This window comes from Cherax quadricarinatus, chromosome 4, assembly GCF_038502225.1.
Source record: "Cherax quadricarinatus isolate ZL_2023a chromosome 4, ASM3850222v1, whole genome shotgun sequence".
In the NCBI taxonomy this organism is placed as follows: domain Eukaryota; kingdom Metazoa; phylum Arthropoda; class Malacostraca; order Decapoda; family Parastacidae; genus Cherax; species Cherax quadricarinatus.
The window spans coordinates 1056831-1078751 of NC_091295.1; the positions used below are offsets into that span (position 1 = coordinate 1056831).

The following is a 21921-nucleotide window of genomic DNA, read 5'->3' on the forward strand; positions in this document are numbered from 1 at the left end:
GTTCATTTCTTTTCCCCTGTGCTTGTAGTGAGAGATAGTAAATTCGTTCTCCCTTGCTCATATTGCGTGTTATAGCGTTAATTTTTTCAACCGGGGAGAGTCATCCACTCCACCGAGATTGTTCATTCCTCCAGTAAGAAAGAACCGATCCCTTGTGTTCTGGTGATTCGATTCCTGCTCCAGGAAGATCTTATTCTGACTGTGAAGCCACCAGCACCCATTAGTGACTTTGTAATGAACCAAGAATTACTGTATCGAACAGCCGAGTAGAAGAGTATACCAGTTAGTAATTCCAGTCACTAGTGAACGTAGCTCTACAGCTAGTTCATGATGCACCAGGTGTTGCACACCCTGGTATGGATCGTTCTGTGAAACAAGGCAGAATGAAGTACTTTTGGCCACGTATGGCAACTGACATTTCAGAGTATAAGAAATGTAGTGTTTGTATGAAACATAAAGGAAATGTCAATGGTCCTAATCCAATCCAGGTGTACCCAATCACTAGTGAACCGTGGGAAAGAGTTGCCCTTGATTTGTTAACCAATTTTAAATGTTCCCTCCAAGGCAACAAACATCTATGTGTTATAGTAGACCATTTCACCAGATATTGTGAGTTAGTTCCTATTGCAGATAAGACTGCAGAGACAGTAGCTAAAGCGTTTAAAGAACGCATTATCTGCAGGCATACCACCCCTAAGTCCTTAGTAACAGATAATGGAGGTGAATTCTGTAATGAGATTCTTGAAAATTTGTGTACTTTATACAAGATCTCTAAATCCACCATTGTTCCTCATCATCCTGCCAGCAATGGGTTAGCTGAAACAACCAATAAGAAAGTACTTGATGTCCTGAGAGCCACTATCAACCCCAATAGTGAAACTTGGGATGAAGTTATACCAGATGTTCAATGTGTCATAAATTCTGCTTACAATGCTTCCATAGGTGATACCCCACATTATGCATTGTATGGTGTAGACAAGCGTTTACCCTATGAGTTGTTATATTCTACTCCGAAACCCAATTACAACCCTGATGATTTCGTAGCAACTCGTACCAGCATGGCTCAAAGTGTTTTTAGAAGAATCCGTGAAACACTTCATAAATCAACAGCAGAATTTACTAGAGTAACTAATAGTCGTGCTAAGCCATCAAAAGTTAAAGTAGGTTCAAGAATAATGCTGACGAATTTCAACAAAACATCCACAATGCCCAAGCTCGATCAAAAGTTTGTTGGCCCTTATCGAGTTGTAGTACATATCTCTGGCAATAAGTATAAGGTAGAGAAATTAGTACTGTTAAGTACAAAGAATCGCATTTAGATCATATGAAGTTAGTATGCGATGTTGATGATATTGCTACCCAGACTGATGTGACAGATGCTGAAAATCCTCTTGACTCTGTACCCTCTACCTCAAATACTCAGTCAGATAACCAACCTGAATGTCGTTACTCCTTGCGTACTCGACAAGTAATGAGAAACCCACAAGTATCTTTTGTAGATACTCGTTCAAGTCTCCCTCAGTCAAGGCATGTGTTAGCCATTGCAGAGGAATTCGATCCTCCCAGAGATGATAACCATTCTGCATATGTAAACCTCACCCTCGCAGAATTGGGTTTAAATGTACATAGTCTGTATAACTAGATGTCCGAGATGAAGTAAATTGTCAACTGTTTGTTATTAACTGATTAGATTTTCAGAATTTTTTTTTTTCGTATTCACGTTCCCTCCGTATTCTGAGAATTTGACAGTAATGATCTGAGTATGCACCAGATGCCTTTGCTGTTAATTTCACCTTGTATATATATATATATTTATTTCCTCAGAATCCGTAGTGCATGAATACAGATCGATCAATCAATTCCATCCATAATGTACAATGATTTGTTCTTATAAGTCGAAACTCATTACGTTAATAGTGATTATGTTAACACCCATTACGTAAAACTCATGATGTTAACATCCATTATGATACCATCCATTAGTTCTAAGTTATATATGAATTTGTTATTGTATAGAATCAGCCCAGAACCGCCTGCCTGTTCAGCCTATAGCATAGTAGTGTATGTCGAGACGACATATGTAACATGACCGAGCTGTCAGCATAGTTGATGATCTCCTTATATGTGTTGTATAGCGTATCATAGTACCATCCATGTGCTTTATATAGAAGATCCCTAGGCCGAGTGACTGTATGACGTCACGGGATACAGCATGACTCAGTGAGACGAGCTGCCTCCTTCTCACTCGACGGATAGACATAGACAGGCGAGCAGGCAGGCCTTGGCTCCCATCTCCCTTTACCACAGTCTGACAATATAGTGTTACCATCCAACAAGGTGTTTACTTAATCCATCTTATCTCCATCCGAACCCCCACACGACAGTGTGACACATGTACACACATAGTGTGACACATGTACATACATAGTGTGACACATGTACACACATAGTGTGACACATGTACAAACATAGTGTGACACATGTACACACATAGTGTGACACATGTACAAACATACTGTGACACATGCATAAACATACTGTGACACATGTACAAACATACTGTGACACATGTACAAACATAGTGTGACACATGTACAAACATAGTGTGACACATGTACAGTGTGACACATATACAAACAGTGTGACACATACACAAACAGTGTGACACATGTACAGTGTGACACATGTACAGTGTGACACATGTACAGTGTGACACATGTACAGTGTGACACATGTACAGTGTGACACATGTACAAACAGTGTGACACATGTACAGTGTGACACATGTACAAACAGTGTGACACATGTACAGTGTGACACATGTACAAACAGTGTGACACATGTACAAAGAGTGTGACACATATACAGTGTGACACATGTACAAACAGTGTGACACATGTACAGTGTGACACATGTACAAACAGTGTGACACATGTACAAACAGTGTGACACATATACAGTGTGACACATGTACAAACAGTGTGACACATATACAGTGTGACACATGTACAAACAGTGTGACACATGTACAGTGTGACACATGTACAGTGTGACACATGTACAGTGTGACACATGTACAGTGTGACACATGACTGTGACACTGCAAAATAATCCTGTTACTTTCACTTCACATTTACGTGATGTTTTTATTGTTATTAATGTAGAAGTTTATACATGTAGAGGCTTTATCTTTGCAATATCAGGGAGTACCATACACACGGACGTTTCAGTTTTGAGTCAATGTTTATACCAGCGTTGCTCTATTAACAAAATCACACACAAAAAAGTCTTCTTGAAAAGAACTGAAATTAAATTTGGGTTCAGGGAAATTTGTTGATGTGGTAAAATAGTGAAAAAAACAAGGAAACAGAATTGTTGTAGAAAATGACTCTTCCGGTCGTCTTCAAACTTCGCCACAGGTGGTGTCTCCAGGACACGAGGTTCAGTCTGACACTCCAGGAAACGAGGTTCAGTCTGACACTCCAGGACACGAGGTTCAGTCTGACACTCCAGCACACGAGGTTCAGTCTGACATTCCAGGACACGAGGTTCAGTTTGACACTCCAGGACACGAGGTTCAGTCTGACACTCCAGCACACGAGGTTCAGTCTGACACTCCAGGACACGAGGTTCAGTCTGACACTCCAGGACAGGAGGTTCAGTCTGACACTTCAGCACACGAGGTTCAGTCTGACACTCCAGCACACGAGGTTCAGTCTGACACTCCAGGACACGTGGTTCAGTCTGACACTCCAGGACACGAGGTTCAGTCTGACACTCCAGGACACGAGGTTCAGTCTGACACTCCAGGACACGAGGTTCAGTCTGACACTCCAGGACACGAGGTTCAGACTGACACTCCAGGACACGAGGTTCAGTCTGACACTCCAGGACACGAGGTTCAGTCTGACACTCCAGGACACGAGGTTCAGTCTGACACTCCAGCACACGAGGTTCAGTCTGACACTCCAGGACACGAGGTTCAGTCTGACACTCCAGCACACGAGGTTCAGTCTGACACTCCAGGACACGAGGTTCAGTCTGACACTCCAGGACACGAGGTTCAGTCTGACACTCCTGGACACGAGGTTCAGTCTGACACTCCAGGACACGAGGTTCAGTCTGACACTCCAGCACACGAGGTTCAGTCTGACACTCCAGGACACGAGGTTCAGTCTGGCACTCCAGGACACGAGGTTCAGTCTGACACTCCAGGACACGAGGTTCAGTCTGACACTCCAGGACACGAGGTTCAGTCTGACACTCCAGGACACGAGGTTCAGTCTGACACTCCAGCACACGAGTTTCAGTCTGACACTCCAGCACACGAGGTTCAGTCTGACACTCCAGGACACGAGGTTCAGTCTGACACTCCAGGACACGAGGTTCAGTCTGACACTCCAGGACACGAGGTTCAGTCTGACACTCCAGCACACGAGGTTCAGTCTGACACTCCAGGACACGAGGTTCAGTCTGACACTCCAGGACACGAGGTTCAGTCTGACACTCCAGCACACGAGGTTCAGTCTGACACTCCAGGACACGAGGTTCAGTCTGACACTCCAGGACACGAGGTTCAGTCTGACACCCCAGGACACGAGGTTCAGTCTGACACTCCAGGACACGAGGTTCAGTCTGACACTCCAGGACACGAGGTTCAGTCTGACACTCCAGGACACGAGGTTCAGTCTGACACTCCAGAACACGAGGTTCAGTCTGACACTCCAGCACACGAGGTTCAGTCTGACACTCCAGGACACGAGGTTCAGTCTGACACTCCAGGACACGAGGTTCAGTCTGACACTCCAGCACACGAGGTTCAGTCTGACACTCCAGCACACGAGGTTCAGTCTGACACTCCAGGACACGTGGTTCAGTCTGACACTCCAGGACACGAGGTTCAGTCTGACACTCCAGGACACGAGGTTCAGTCTGACACTCCAGGACACGTGGTTCAGTCTGACACTCCAGGACACGAGGTTCAGTCTGACACTCCAGGACACGAGGTTCAGTCTGACACTCCAGGACACGAGGTTCAGTCTGACACTCCAGGACACGAGGTTCAGTCTGACACTCCAGGACACGAGGTTCAGTCTGACACTCCAGCACACGAGGTTCAGTCTGACACTCCAGGACACAAGGTTCAGTCTGACACTCCAGCACACGAGGTTCAGTCTGACACTCCAGCACACGAGGTTCAGTCTGACACTCCAGAACACGAGGTTCAGTCTGACACTCCAGCACACGAGGTTCAGTCTGACACTCCAGGACTCGAGGTTCAGTCTGACACTCCAGGACACGAGGTTCGGTCTGACACTCCAGGACACGAGGTTCAGTCTGACACTCCAGAACACGAGGTTCAGTCTGACACTCCAGCACACGAGGTTCAGTCTGACACTCCAGGACACGAGGTTCAGTCTGACACTCCAGGACACGAGGTTCAGTCTGACACTCCAGCACACGAGGTTCAGTCTGACACTCCAGGACACGTGGTTCAGTCTGACACTCCAGCACACGAGGTTCAGTCTGACACTCCAGGACACGAGGTTCAGTCTGACACTCCAGGGCACGAGGTTCAGTCTGACACTCCAGGACACGAGGTTCAGTCTGACACTCCAGGACACGAGGTTCAGTCTGACACTCCAGCACACGAGGTTCAGTCTGACACTCCAGAATACGAGGTTCAGTCTGACACTCCAGGACACGAGGTTCAGTCTGACACTCCAGGACACGAGGTTCAGTCTGACACTCCAGGACACGAGGTTCAGTCTGACACTCCAGAACACGAGGTTCAGTCTGACACTCCAGGACACGAGGTTCAGTCTGACACTCCAGGACACGAGGTTCAGTCTGACACTCCAGGACACGAGGTTCAGTCTGACACTCCAGGACACGAGGTTCAGTCTGACACTCCAGGACACGAGGTTCAGTCTGACACTCCAGGACACGAGGTTCAGTCTGACACTCCAGGACACGAGGTTCAGTCTGACACTCCAGGACACGAGGTTCAGTCTGACACTCCAGGACACGAGGTTCAGTCTGACACTCCAGAACACGAGGTTCAGTTTGACACTCCAGGACACGAGGTTCAGTCTGACACTCCAGGACACGAGGTTCAGTCTGACACTCCAGGACACGAGGTTCAGTCTGACACTCCAGCACACGAGGTTCAGTCTGACACTCCAGGACACGAGGTTCAGTCTGACACTCCATGACACGAGGTTCAGTCTGACACTCCAGGACACGAGGTTCAGTCTGACACTCCAGGACACGAGGTTCAGTCTGACACTCCAGGACACGAGGTTCAGTCTGACACTCCAGCACACGAGGTTCAGTCTGACACTCCAGAACACGAGGTTCAGTCTGACACTCCAGGACACGAGGTTCAGTCTGACACCCCAGGACACGAGGTTCAGTCTGACACTCCAGGACACGAGGTTCAGTCTGACACTCCAGGACACGAGGTTCAGTCTGACACTCCAGGACACGAGGTTCAGTCTGACACTCCAGGACACGAGGTTCAGTCTGACACTCCAGGACACGAGGTTCAGTCTGACACTCCAGGACACGAGGTTCAGTCTGACACTCCAGGACACGAGGTTCAGTCTGACACTCCAGGACACGAGGTTCAGTCTGACACTCCAGGACACGAGGTTCAGTCTGACACTCCAGGACACGAGGTTCAGTCTGACACTCCAGGACACGAGGTTCAGTCTGACACTCCAGGACACGAGGTTCAGTCTGACACTCCAAGACACGAGGTTCAGTCTGACACTCCAAGACACGAGGTTCAGTCTGACACTCCAAGACACGAGGTTCAGTCTGACACTCCAGGACACGAGGTTCAGTCTGACACTCCAGGACACGAGGTTCAGTCTGACACTCCAGGACACGAGGTTCAGTCTGACACTCCAGGACACGAGGCTCAGTCTGACACTCCAGGACACGAGGTTCAGTCTGACACTCCAGCACACGAGGTTCAGTCTGACACTCCAGGACACGAGGTTCAGTCTGACACTCCAGCACACGAGGTTCAGTCTGACACTCCAGGACACGTGGTTCAGTCTGGCACTCCAGCACACGAGGTTCAGTCTGACACTCCAGGACACGAGGTTCAGTCTTACACTCCAGGACACGAGGTTCAGTCTGACACTCCAGCACACGAGGTTCAGTCTGACACTCCAGGACACGAGGTTCAGTCTGACACTCCAGCACACGAGGTTCAGTCTGACACTCCAGGACACGAGGTTCAGTCTGACACTCCAGGACACGAGGTTCAGTCTGACACTCCAGGACACGAGGTTCAGTCTGACACTCCAGCACACGAGGTTCAGTCTGACACTCCAGGACACGAGGTTCAGTCTGACACTCCAGCACACGAGGTTCAGTCTGACACTCCAGGACACGAGGTTCAGTCTGACACTCCAGCATACGAGGTTCAGTCTGTCACTCCAGGACACGAGGTTCAGTCTGACACTCCAGGACACGAGGTTCAGTCTGACACTTCAGCACACGAGGTTCAGTCTGACACTCCAGGACACGAGGTTCAGTCTGACACTCCAGGACACGAGGTTCAGTCTGACACTCCAGCACACGAGGTTCAGTCTGACACTCCAGGACACGAGGTTCAGTCTGACACTCTAGGACACGAGGTTCAGTCTGACACTCCAGGACACGAGGTTCAGTCTGACACTCCAGGACACGAGGTTCAGTCTGACACTCCAGCACACGAGGTTCAGTCTGACACTCCAGGACACGAGGTTCAGTCTGACACTCCAGGACACGAGGTTCAGTCTGACACTCCATGACACGAGGTTCAGTCTGACACTCCAAGACTTATTCACTATTTCCCAGTTCTATGGAAGAGTGTTATTAACTTCTAGTAACTAAAGAAATGATGAACATTACCTGGAGGATGATGAACAGTACCTGGAGGATGATGAACACTACCTGGGGGATGATGAACATTACCTGGAGGATGATGAACACTACCTGGAGGATGATGAACACTACCTTTAGGATGATGAACGCTACCTGGAGGATGATGAACACTACCTGGAGGATGATGAACGCTACCTGGAGGATGATGAACACTACCTGGAGGATGATGAACACTACCTGGAGGATGGTGAACGCTACCTGGAGGATTTTGAACACTAACTGGAGGATGACGAACATTACCTGGTGGATGATGAACACTACCTGAAGGATGAACACTATTTGGAGGATAATGAACACTACCTGGAGGCTGAACACTACCTGGAGGATGATGAACACTTCCTGGAGTTTGAACACTACCTGGAAGATGATGAACATTATCTGGAGGGTGGTGAACACTACCTGGAGGATAAACACTACCTTGAGGATGACGAACACTACGTGGAGGATGATGAACACTACCTCGAGGATGAACACTACCTGGAAGATGATGAACATTACCTGGAGGATGGTGAATACTACCTGCAGGATAAACACTACCTCGAGGATGAACACTACCTGGAAGATGATGAACATTACCTGGAGTATGATGAACATTACCTGGAGGTTGATGAACATTACCTGGAGGATGATGAACATAACCTGGAGAATGGTGAGCACTATCTGGAGGACGATGAATACTACCTAGAAAATGAACATTACCTGGAGGAGGATGAACATTACCTCTAGGATGATGAATATTACCTGGAGGATAATGAACACTACCTGGAGAATGAACACTACTTGGAGGATGATGAACACTTCCTGGAAGATGATGAACATTACCTTGGGAATGATGAACATTACCTGGAGGATGATGAACATTACCTGGAGGATGATGAACACTGCCTGGAGGATGACGAACATTACATGGAGGATGATGAACATTACCTTGAGGATGATGAACACTACCTGGTGGATGATGAACACTGCCTGGAGGATGACGAACATTACATGGAGGATGATGAACATTACATGAAGAATGATGAACATTACCTGGAGGATGATGAACATTACATGGAGGATGATGAACGCTACCTGGAGAATAATGAACATTACCTGGAAGATGATGAACATTACCTGAAGGATAATGAACATTACCTGGAGAATAAACACTACTTGGAGGATGATGAACACTTCCTGGATAATGATGAACATTACCTGGAGGATGATGAACATTACCTGGAGGATGATGAACACTACCTGAAAGATGATGAACACTACCTGGAGGATGATGAACATTACCTGGAGGATGATGAACATTGCCTGGAGGATGATGAACACTACATGAAGGATGATGAACATTACCTGGAGGGTGATGAACATTACCTGGAGGATGATGAACACTATATGGAGGATGATGAACACTACATGGAGGATGATGAACACTACCTGGAGGATGATGAAAACTACCTGGAGGATGATGAACATTACCTGGATTATAAACATTGCCGCTAGGATGATGAACATTACCTGGAGGATGATAAACACTACCTGGAAGGTGATAAACATTACCTGGAGTATAAACATTGCCTCTAGAATGATGAACATTACCTGGAGGATGATGAACACTACCTGAAGGATGATGAACACTACCTGGAGGATGATGAACACTGCCTGGAGGACGAACATTACCTGGAGGATGATGAATATTACCTGAAGGATGAACATTACCTTGATTATGAACACTTCCTGGAGGATGAACATTCCCTGGAGGATGATGAATATTACCTAGAGGATGAACATTACCTGGATGATGAACACTACATGGATGATGAACACTACCTGGAGGACGATGAATATTACCTGGAGGATGAACATTACCGAGAGGATGATGAATATTACCTGGAGGATGAACATTACCTGGCTGATGATGAATAATACCTGGAGGATGAACATTAACTGGAGGATGATGAACATTGCCTGGAGAATGAACATTACCTGGAGAATGAACATTACCTGGAGGATGATGAACATTACCTGGAGAATGAACATTACCTGGCTGATGAACATTACCTGGATGATGAATATTACCTGTAGAATGAACATTACCTGGCTGACGATGAACATTACCTGGAGGGAACTAATGTTCTCCAGTAGTTGATCTACGGTAGCAGCTCCAATAAGGACACAGTGCAGATTGTCGTTCTTGATACTCCAAGCTACTGACAGCTGGGTTAAGCTGCAGCCAAGCCTCTCTGCCAGCTGGCCAAGCTCTCTCAGTCGAGCCTGCTGCTTCCTGCCGTCCTCTGAGCCAGCTTTATCCTTCAACCATGTGTAGCCCTGAGGGATAGTGAGGGGCGTTAGTGTTATTGTAGCCCTGATGGATAATGAGAGGTGTTAGTGTTATTGTAGCCCTGATGGATAGTGAGAGGTGTGTTATTGTAGCCCTGATGTATAATGAGAGGTGTTAGTGTTATTGTAGCCCTGATGGATAGTGAGAGGTATAATTGTTATTGTAGCCCTGAGGGATAGTGAGAGGTGTTAGTGTTAGTGTGTGTGTGTGTACTCACCTAGTGTGTGTGTGTGTGTACTCACCTAGTGTGTGTGTGTGTGTGTACTCACCTAGTGTGTGTGTGTGTGTGTGTGTACTCACCTAGTTCTCACCTAGTTGTGGTTGCAGAGGTCGAGTCGCAGCTCCTAGTCCCGCCTCTTCACTGGTAGCTACTAGGTCACTCTTCCTGCTCCATGAACTTTATCATACCTCTTCTTAAAGCTATGTATGGATCCTGCCTCCACTACATCACTTCCCTGACTATTCCACTTCCTGACAACTCTGTGATTGAAGAAATACTTCCTAACATCCCTGTGATACATCTGTGTCTTCAACTTCCAACTGTGTCCCCTTGTTGCTGTGTCCCATCTCTGGAACTGTCTCTGTCCACCTTGTCGATTCCTTTCAGTATTTTATATGCTGTTATCATATTTCATCTGTCCTCCAGTGTCGTTAGGTCGATTTCCCTTAACCTCTCCTCGTAGGACATACCCCTTAGCTCCGGGACTAGTCTTGTTGCAATCCTTCGCACTTTCTCTAGTTTCTTTACATGCTTGGCTAGGTGTGGGTTCCAAACTGGTCCCGCATACTCCAATATGGGCCTAACGTACACGGTGTACAGGGTCCTGAATGATTCCTTATTAAGATGTCGGAATGCTGTTCTGAGGTTTGCTTCAGGAGATGTGCCTGGTGTTATACTCACCCCAAGATCTTTTTCCTTGAGTGAGATTTGTAGTCTCTGGCCCCCTAGACTGTACTCCGTCTGCAGTCTTATTTGCCCTTCCCAAATCTTCATAACTTTACACTTGGTGGGGTTAAACTCCAGGAGCCAGTTGCTGGACCAGGTCTGCAGCCTGTCCAAATCCCTTTGTAGTTCTGCCTGGTCTTCGATCGAATGAATTCTTCTCATCAACTTCACGTCATCTGCAAACAGGGACACCTCGGAGTTTATTCCTTCCGTCATGTCGTTCACAAATACCAGAAACAGCACTGGTCCTAGGACTGACCCCTGTGGGACCCCGCTGGTCACAGGTGCCCACTCTGACACCTCGCCACGTACCATTACTCGCTGTTGTCTTCCTGGCAAGTATTCCCTGATCCATTGCAGTGCCTTCCCTGTTATCCCTGCTTGGTCCTCCAGTTTTTGCACTAATCTCTTGTGTGGTACTGTGTCAAACGCCTTCTTGCAGTCCAACAAAATGCAATCCACCCACCCCTCTCTCTCTTGTCTTACTGCTGTCACCATGTCATAGAACTCCAGTAGGTTTGTGACACAGGATTTCCCGTTCCTGAAACCATGTTGGCTGCTGTTGATGAGATCATTCCTTTCTAGGTGTCCCACCACTCTTCTCCTGACAATCTTCTCCATGACTTTGTATGCTATACATGTCAGTGACACTGGTCTTTAGTTTAGTGCTTTGTGTCTGTCTCTTTTTTTAAAGATTGGGACTACATTTGCTGTCTTCCATGCCTCAGGCAATCTCCATTTCGATAGATGTATTGAATATTGTTGTTAGAGGTACACATAGCGCCTCTGCTCCCTCTTTCAGGACCCATGGAGAGATGTTATCTGGCCCCATTGCCTTTGAAGTATCTAGCTCACTCAGAAGCCTCTTCACTTCTTCCTCGGTTGTGTGCACTGTGTCCAGCACATGGTGGTGTGCCCCACCTCTCCGTCTTCCTGGAGCCCCTTCTGTCTCCTCTGTGAACACTTCTTTGAAACTCTTATTGAGTTCCTCACATACTTCACTGTCATGTCTTGTTGTCTCTCCTCCTTCCTTCCTTAGCCTGATTACCCGGTCCTTGACTGTTGTTTTCTTCCTGATGTGGCTGTATAACAGCTTCGGGTCAGATTTGGCTTTTGCTGCTATGTCGTTTTTATATTGGCGTTGGGCCTCCCTTCTTATCTGTGCATATTCGTTTCTGGCTCTACGACTGCTCTCCTTATTCTCCTGGGTCCTTTGCCTTCTATATTTCTTCCATTCCCTAGCACACTTGGTTTTTGCCTCCTTGCATCTTTGGGTGAACCATGGGCTCATCCTGGCTTTTTCATTATTCCTGTTTCCCTTGGGTACAAACCTCTCCTCAGCCTCCTTGCACATTGTTGCTACATATTCCATCATCTCATTAACTGGCTTCCCTGCCAGTTCTCTGTCCCACTGAACCTCATTCAGGAAGTTCCTCATTCCTGTGTAGTTCCCTTTCCTGTAGTTTGGCTTCATTTGTCCTGGCCTTCCTGCTTCTCCCTCCACTTGTAGCTCTACTGTGTATTCGAAGCTCAAAACCACATGATCGCTGGCACCAAGGGGTCTTTCATATGTGATGTCCTCAATATCTGCACTACTCAAGGTGAATACTAAGTCCAGTCTTGCTGGTTCATCCTCTCCTCTCTCTCTTGTAGTGTCCCTTACGTGTTGGTACATGAAGTTTTCCAGTACCACCTTCATCATCTTAGCCCTCCATGTATCTTGGCCCCCGTGCGGCTCCAAGTTCTCCCATTCGATCTCCTTGTGGTTAAAGTCGCCCATGATCAGGAGCTTTGCCCTGCATGCATGAGCTCTTCTGGCCACTGCAGCCAGTGTGTCAACCATCGCTCTATTGTTCTCGTCATACTCTTGCCTTGGCCTCCTGCTGTTCTGTGGTGGGTTATACATCACTGCAATTATCACCTTGGGACCTCCAGAGTGAAGGGTTCCTGCTATGTAATCACTTTCTTCTCCGCTGTCTCCTCTCTCCAGCTCATCAAAATTCCATCTGTGTTTGATCAGCAATGCCACTCCTCCACCCCCCCTGTTCCTTCTGTCTTTCCTCAGGATCTGGTATCCCGTTGGAAAGATGGCATCTGTTATCATACCTGTAAGCTTTGTTTCTGTGAGTGCTATGATGTCTGGTGATGCCTCTTTGACTCTTTCTTGCCACTCCTTCCACTTGTTTGTTATTCCATCAGCGTTTGTGTACCATACCTTCAGTTTCCTTTCCAACACTGTGGTTTGGGGGGCCTGTGGGGGTGGGAGACCTGGTAGCATACTGTGGGATTCTATGGTTGGGGGTTGGGTGGAAGCTGTGGGTATGGATTGTATTGTGTGTTGGGATGGTGTGATAGGTCGTGGGGTTCTGAGGATAGTTGTGTGTGTGCTTGCCCTTGCTGCTCTGTTCTGCTCTGACTGACCTCTGATGGTTCCATCCTTGACTCCTTTCCTAGCTCGCTTTTTTGTCCTGTCCCTCAGCTGCTGTCTCTCTGTTTGTGTTCTGTCTCTGTCTAGGAACACCTTTTTGTACTCTTCTGAGCTTTTCAACCATGGTTTCTCTTGGAGGATCCTGCTCTGCACTGTTTCCGTCCTGAGAATCAGCTTGATCAGTCGGTTTCTCCCCTATTCTCTGAAAATTTACAATCTCGTCCATGTCTTCTCCCCCTATTTCCGTGATGATTTTCTCAATCTCCTTTCTTTCTTTCTGCCATCTTTCAGTGTGTGTCCTTTCCTCTCTCTCCCGAAGCCCATGGATAAACACTGATTTTGCCCTTTCCTCCTCCCATTGCCTCTCCCTCTGTGACTCTGGTTCCTGTCTGTATGTGGTCATTTTCTCCCTTGATTTTTCCAGTGGCTCTTGGTAGCATGGTTGTGCCTCAGCATTCGACCTATCTCCCTCTCCATCTGCACCCAGCTGCTCTTCCCTTCCACTTCCTGGCCCTTCTTTGCAGGCTGATACGACCTTAGCATAATTCATATCTCCTTCCTTCCTGTTCAGCCTCTCAGCTTCGTATGGTGTGTCTTCTCTGGTCACTGCCCCTGAGACTTGCTTCAGCCTGTTTACCTCAAATTCTAGGACCTTTACCCTGGCTACTGCAGTTTCGACTTGTGCCTCCCAATTCTTCGTCTCCTTCTCCAACCTCTTCTCCCATTTCACAGAGAGCTCTTTCTCCATTTTTTCAGAAAGCTCTCCTAATTTTCTCTCCCATTCTTGCTCCATCCTTTTCCACTGCTCCTCCATCCATTCCTCCCTACCAGTACCATTGTCATCTGATCCCTGATTCCTACGAGTCCCAACCATTTTTTTTTAGTGAGAGAGAGAGAAAGAGAGAAAGGAAAAGGGGGAGAGAGTGAGAGGGAGGGAGAAAGAGAGAGAAGGGGAGGGTAGAAGGAGAGAGGGGGAAAGAAGGGAAAAGGGGGAGAGAGATAGAGAGAGAGAGAGGAAGAGAAAGGAAGAGAGAGAGAGAGAGAGGACGAGAGAGAGTAAGAGAGGAAGAGAGATAGGAAGAGAGAGAGAGAGAGAGAGAGAGAGGAAGAGAGGATAGGGAGAGGAAGAGAGAGAGGAAGAGAGAGAGAGAGGAAGAGAGAGAGAGAGGAAGAGAGAGAGAGAGGAAGAGAGAGAGGAAGAGTGAGAGAGAGGAAGAGAGAGAGGAAGAGAGAGAGGAAGAGAGAGATGAAGAGAGGAAGAGAGAGAGGAAGAGAGAGAGGAGAGAGAGGATGAGATAGAGAGAGAGAGAGAGAGAGAGAGAGAGAGAGAGAGAGAGAGAGAGAGAGAGAGAGAGGAAGAAAGAGGAGGAGAGGGAGAGAGACGGGGGAGAAAAGGGTCACTTCACAGGAAGGTGTGAAATCCTGTATATGTGTACTCACCTATTTGTGGTTGCAGGGGTCGAGTCACAGCTCCTGGCCCCGCCTCTTCACTGATTGCTACTAGGTCCTCTCTCTCCCTGCTCCATGAGCTTTATCATACCTCGCCTTAAAACTATGTATGGTTCCCGCCTCCACTACTTCACTTTCTAGGCTATTCCACGGCTTGACTACTCTATGACTGAAGAAATACTTCCTAACATCCCTTTGATTCATCTGAGTCTTCAACTTCCAATTGTGACCTCTTGTGTCTGTGTTCCATCTCTGGAACATCCCGTCTTTGTCCACCTCGTCTATTCCGTGCAGTATTTTATATGTCGTTATCATGTCTCCCCTGACCCTCCTGGCCTCCGGTGTCGTCAGGCCGATTTCCCTCAACCTTTCTTCGTAGGACAATCCCCGTAGCTCTGGGACTAGTCTTGTTGCAAACCTTTGCACTTTCTCTAATTTCTTGACGTGCTTGACTAGGTGTGGATTCCAAACTGGTGCTGCATACTCCAGTGTGGGCCTGACGTAAATGGTATACAGAGTCTTGAACGACTCCTTACTGAGGTATCGGAACGCTATCCGTAGGTTTGCCAGGCGGCCGTATGCTGCAGCAGTTATCTGATTGATGTGCGCCTCAGGAGATATGCTCGATGTTATACTCACCCCCAGATCTTTTTCCTTGAGTGAGGTTTGCAGACTTTGGCCATCTAAACTATATTGTGTCTGTGGTCTTCTTTGCCCTTCCCCAATCTTCATGACTTTGCATTTGGCGGGGTTAAACTCAAGGAGCCAGTTGCTGGACCAGGCTTGTAGCCTGTCCAGGTCTCTTTGTAGTCCTGCCTGATCCTCATACGATTTGATTCTTCTCATTAACTTCACATCGTCCGCAAACAATGACACTTCTGAGTCTATCCCTTCCGTTATGTCATTCACATATACCAAGAACAGCACAGGTCCTAGGACTGACCCCTGTGGAACCCCGCTTGTCACAGGCGCCCATTTTGACACCTCATCACGTACCATGACTCGTTGTTGCCTCCCTGTAAGGTATTCTCTTATCCATTGCAGTGCCTTTCCTGTTATGTGTGCCTGATCCTCTAGCTTTTTCAGTAACCTCTTGTGAGGGACTGTGTCGAAGGCATTCTTGCAGTCCAAAAAAATGCAGTCGATCCACCCCTCTCTCTCTTGTCTTACTTCTGTCACCTTGCCATAAAACTCTAGTAGGTTTGTGACACAGGATTTTCCTTCCCTGAAACCGTGCTGGTTGTCAATTATACACTTGTTTCTTTCCAGGTGCTCCACCACTCTCCTCCTGATGATCTTCTTCATGACCTTGCATACTATACACGTTAGTGATACAGGTCTGTAGTTTAGTGCCTCATGTCTGTCTTCCTTTTTAAAAATTGGGACTACATTTGCCATCTTTCATACCTCAGGGAGTTGCCCAGTTTCAAATGATGTGTTGAAGATCTTTGTTAATGGCACACACAATATCTCTGCTCCCTCTTTAAGGACCCACGGAGAGATGTTGTCTGGTCCCACCGCCTTTGAGGTGTCAAGTTCGCATAGCAGCTTCTTCACTTCCTCCTTGGTTATATGTACCTCATCCAGCACTTGCTGGTGTACCCCCCTGTTCTGATTTCCTGGAGTCCTACTGGTTTCCACTGTAAATACTTCTTTAAATCTCGTGTTGAGCTCCTCACATACCTCTCGGTCGTTTCTTGTGAATTCCCCATCACCCTTCCTCAGTCTGATTACCTGGTCCTTGACTGTTGTTTTCCTCCTGATGTGGCTGTACAACAGCTTCGGGTCAGTCTTGACTTTCGATGCTGTCATTTTCATATTGTCGCTGAGCCTCCCTTCTCATCTGTGCATATTCGTTTCTGGCTCTTCGGCTAATCTCTTTATTTTCCTGAGTTCTCTGTCTTCTGTACCTTTTCCATTCTCTAGTACACCTAGTTTTTGCCTCCCTACACCTTTGGGTGAACCAAGGACTCGTTCTGTTCTTCCCATTATTTCTGTTTCCCTTGAGAACAAACCTCTCCTCTGCCTCCTTGCATTTTGTTGCCACATAGTCCATCATTTCTTGTACTGGTTTTCCTGTCAGTTCCCTCTCCCACTGAATGTTTTGAAGGAAGTTCCTCATGCCTGAGTAGTTCCCCTTTTGTAGTTTGTTTTTTTCCCACCCTATTCCTGCTACTCTCTCCACTTGGAGCTCAACTATGTAGTCGAAGCACAGAACCACATGATCACTAGCTCCCAGGGGCCTTTCATACAAGATATCCTCGATGTCTGAACTACTCAAGGTGAATACAAGGTCTAGTCTTGCTGGTTCATCCTCTCCTCTCTCTCTGGTAGTGTCTCTAACATGTTGATGCATGAGGTTTTCCAGTACCACATCCATCATCTTGGCTCTCCATGTTTCGGGACCCCGATGGGGCTCCAGGTTTTCCCAGTCAATCTCCATGTGATTGAAATCACCCATAACTAGTAACTTTGCTCCCCCCATGTGTGCTCTCCTGGCCACCTCGGCTAGTGTGTCGACCATGGCTCCGTTGCTCTCATCGTATTCTTCTCTTGGTCTCCTGCAATTCTGTGGTGGGTTGTACATTACTGCAATTATCACCTTATGTCCCTCAGACTGGATTGTTCCTACTAAGTAGTCCCTTTCACCCGTGCCATGCATTTTCTCAAAGCCCCACTGGTTTTTAATGAGCAGTGCAACTCCTCCTCCCCCTCTCCTCCCTCTGTCTTTCCTGAGGATTTGATATCCGGGTGGAAAGACTGAATCTGTTATTATTCTGGTGAGTTTTGTTTCTGTGAGTGCTATTATGTCTGGGGATGTCTCCTTGATTCTTTCGTGCCACTCCTCATACTTATTTGTTATTCCATCTGCATTTGTATACCACACCTTCAACTTCTTTTCTAAGACCGTGGTCTGGGAGGTGAATTGGGGTTAGGGAAGTGGGAGACCTGATAAGGAACTATGGGTGGTTGCTGTGGGGGTGGAGTTTGTAATGTAGTGGGTGGGGGCATTGGATGTGTCATGGGTGTTTTGGTTTAGAGTGTTTGGCTGCACTGGGGTTGACCTGGTTGGGAGGCTTCTATAGGAAGCTGTGAGGGAGGTTGTATTTGATCTTCTTCCTGTGTCTGGGATCTCCTGTCTGTCTTCTCCATCCTCTCTCTTTCCTCCTTTCGCCTTTGTACCATCTCTCTCTGTTTCTGCCTTTCTGCTTGTGTTCTGTCGTGGTCGAGATACACCTTCCTGTATGCCGGCATGTCCCTTAATCGTGCTTTCTCCTGCAGTATCCTGTTCCGAGTCGATTCTGCCTTGAGGTCACTTTCACTGGCCGGGTTCTTTTTTTTTTCATGATGCTTTCAATTGCTTTTTTTTTTCCCTTGTTTTCTTGCTTCATATGTTTCCCCTTCAACTTCCTGGAGCCCATACACAAAGACTGACCTCTCCCTGTCATTCTCCCACTGCATATCCCTGTGTATCCCCTCATTCAATTTGATTTCCTCCATTGCAGCTTTCATTTCTTCAGTTTCACTAGCTACTGTACTTGAGCTCAGTGGCCTGTGTGTGTGTGTGTGTACATGTGTGTGTGTGTGTGTACATGTGTGTGTGTGTGTGTGTACATGTGTGTGTGTGTGTGTATGTGTGTGTGCGTGCTACAGCTATTCAAGTGCCTAACAGTAGATCATGTACTCACCTAGTGTGTGTGTGTGTGTGTGTGTGTACTCACCTATTTGTACTCACCTATTTGTGGTTGCAGGGGTCGAGTTCTAGCTCCTGTGTGTGTGTGTGTGTGTGTGTGCATGTGTGTGTGTGTGTGTATGTGTGTGTGCGTGCTACATCTATTCAAGTGCCTAACAGCAGATCCTGTACTCACCTAGTGTGTGTGTGTGTGTGTGTGTGTGTGTGTGTGTGTGTGTGTGTGTGTGTGTGTGTGTGTGTGTGTGTGTGTGTATGTGTGTATGTTTGCATGTTTGTGTGTATGTGTGTGTGCGTGCTACATCTATTCAAGTGCCTAACAGCAGATCCTGTACTCACCTAGTGTGTGTGTGTGTGTGTGTGTGTGTGTGTGTGTGTGTGTGTGTGTGTGTGTGTGCATGTGTGTGTGTGTGTGTATGCGTGTGTGCGTGCTACATCTATTCAAGTGCCTAACAGCAGATCCTGTACTCACCTAGTGCCTAACAGCAGATCCTGTGTGTGTGTGTGTGTGTGTGTGTGTGTGTGTGTGTGTGTGTGTGTGTGTGTGTGTGTGTGTGTGTGTGTGTGTGTGTGTGTGTGAAACAGCCTCAACACAGTCAGTAAATCAATAGCTCAACACTATAATTTAGTATACCACAAATATAACCTGGTCTACAAGTTATACCAACAACCACTTGGTGATCAGATATGATCCAAGTAAGGAGAGGGGATGGCTCCAGCTCCTGGGAACAAGAAACCTACCCCAGCATCAAGATACACTCCATTAAGAACTGTAAGTGCACTACAACACTGGATGATCTGTTAATTATCACCTTATATCTGTGTGAAAGTAGCTCCAGTTCCTTGAAACAAGAGCCCCTCACCAAAATAAGAAGAAGCATGCTAATCAAACCAAAAATTAAAAAAATGCTCATTTAGTAGAATTTTGAGTGAGGAATTTAAAAATTAATTTATGAAGCCAGAAATACTGTCAAGTTTGGCCTTACCTTGATACAAAGATTGTTGACATTGATGGTACGTATCCCCTGTGTCACTGGTGGCATGTCCAGTGGTGGTACGTGTCCCCTGTGTCACTGGTGGCATGTCCAGTGGTGGTACGTGTCCCCTGTGTCACTGGTGGCATGTCCAGTGGTGGTACGTGTCCCCTGTGTCACTGGCGGCATGTCCAGTGGTGGTACGTGTCCCCTGTGTCACTGGTGGCATGTCCAGTGGTGGTACGTGTCCCCTGTGTCACTGGCGGCATGTCCAGTGGTGGTACGTGTCCCCTGTGTCACTGGAGGCATGTTCAGTGGTGGTACGTGTCCCCTGTGTCACTGGCGGCATGTCCAGTGGTGGTACGTGTCCCCTGTGTCACTGGCGGCATGTCCAGTGGTGGTACGTGTCCCCTGTGTCACTGGCGGCATGTCCAGTGGTGGTACGTGTCCCCTGTGTCACTGGTGGGATGTTCAGTGGTGGTACGTGTCCCCTGTGTCACTGGTGGCATGTTCAGTGGTGGTACGTGTCCCCTGTGTCACTGGCGGCATGTCGAGTGGTGGTACGTGTCCCCTGTGTCACTGGCGGCATGTCGAGTGGTGGTACGTGTCCCCTGTGTCACTGGCGGCATGTCGAGTGGTGGTACGTGTCCCCTGTGTCACTGGCGGCATGTCGAGTGGTGGTACGTGTCCCCTGTGTCACTGGTGGCATGTCCAGTGGTGGTACGTGTCCCCTGTGTCACTGGTGGCATGTCCAGTGGTGGTACGTGTCCCCTGTGTCACTGGCGGCATGTCCAGTGATGGTACGTGTCCCCTGTGTCACTGGTGGCATGTCCAGTGGTGGTACGTGTCCCCTGTGTCACTGGCGGCATGTCCAGTGGTGGTACGTGTCCCCTGTGTCACTGGTGGCATGTCCAGTGGTGGTACGTGTCCCCTGTGTCACTGGCGGCATGTTCAGTGGTGGTACATGTCCCCTGTGTCACTGGTGGCATGTCCAGTGGTGGTACGTGTCCCCTGTGTCACTGGCGGCATGTTCAGTGGTGGTACATGTCCCCTGTGTCACTGGCGGCATGTCCAGTGGTGGTACGTGTCCCCTGTGTCACTGGCGGCATGTCCAGTGGTGGTACGTGTCCCCTGTGTCACTGGGGGCATGTTCAGTGGTGGTACATGTCCCCTGTGTCACTGGCGGCATGTCCAGTGGTGGTACGTGTCCCCTGTGTCACTGGCGGCATGTCCAGTGGTGGTACGTGTCCCCTGTGTCACTGGCGGCATGTCCAGTGGTGGTACGTGTCCCCTGTCTCACTGTTGGCATGTTCAGTGGTGGTACGTGTCCCCTGTGTCACTGGTGGCATGTTCAGTGGTGGTACGTGTCCCCTGTGTCACTGGCGGCATGTTCAGTGGTGGTACGTGTCCCCTGTGTCACTGGTGGCATGTCCAGAGGTGGTACGTGTCCCCTGTGTCACTGGCGGCATGTTCAGTGGTGGTACGTGTCCCCTGTGTCACTGGTGGCATGTCCAGTGGTGGTACGTGTCCCCTGTGTCACTGGTGGGATGTTCAGTGGTGGTACGTGTCCCCTGTGTAACTGGCGGCATGTCCAGTGGTGGTACGTGTTCCTTGTGTCACTGGTGGCATGTCCAGTGGTGGTACGTGTCCCCTGTGTCACTGGCGGCATGTCCAGTGGTGGTACGTGTCCCCTGTGTCACTGGAGGCATGTCCAGTGGTGGTACGTGTCCCCTGTGTCACTGGCGGCATGGCCAGTGGTGGTACGTGTCCCCTGTGTCACTGGTGGCATGTCCAGTGGTGCTATGTGTCCCCTGTGTCACTGGTGGCATGTTCAGTGGTGGTACGTGTCCCCTGTGTCACTAGTGGCATGTCCTGTGGTGGTAGGTGTCCCCTGTGTCACTGGTAGCATGTTCAGTGGTGGTACGTGTCCCCTGTGTCACTAGTGGCATGTCCTGTGGTAGTAGGTGTCCCCTGTGTCACTGGTAGCATGTTCAGTGGTGGTACGTGTCCCCTGTGTCACTGATGGCATGTCCAGTGGTGGTACGTGTTCCCTGTGTCACTGGTGGCATGTCCAGTGGTGGTACGTGTCCCCTGTGTCACTGGCGGCATGTTCAGTGGTGGTACGTGTCCCCTGTGTCACTGGCGGCATGTCCAGTGGTG

General features: G+C 48.2%; 1 protein-coding gene across 3 annotated transcripts in view; it reads right to left on the minus strand.

The window, feature by feature from the left end:
* Positions 1-21921, minus strand: part of LOC128684418 (uncharacterized) — a 98165-nt gene that overhangs the window by 65085 nt on the left and 11159 nt on the right. For all 3 annotated transcript variants that reach the window (XM_070093912.1, XM_070093901.1, XM_070093922.1), the window contains exon 2: positions 10051-10260. The gene's annotated coding sequence lies outside the window, so the exon portion shown is untranslated. The remainder of the gene's footprint in view (positions 1-10050; positions 10261-21921) is intronic.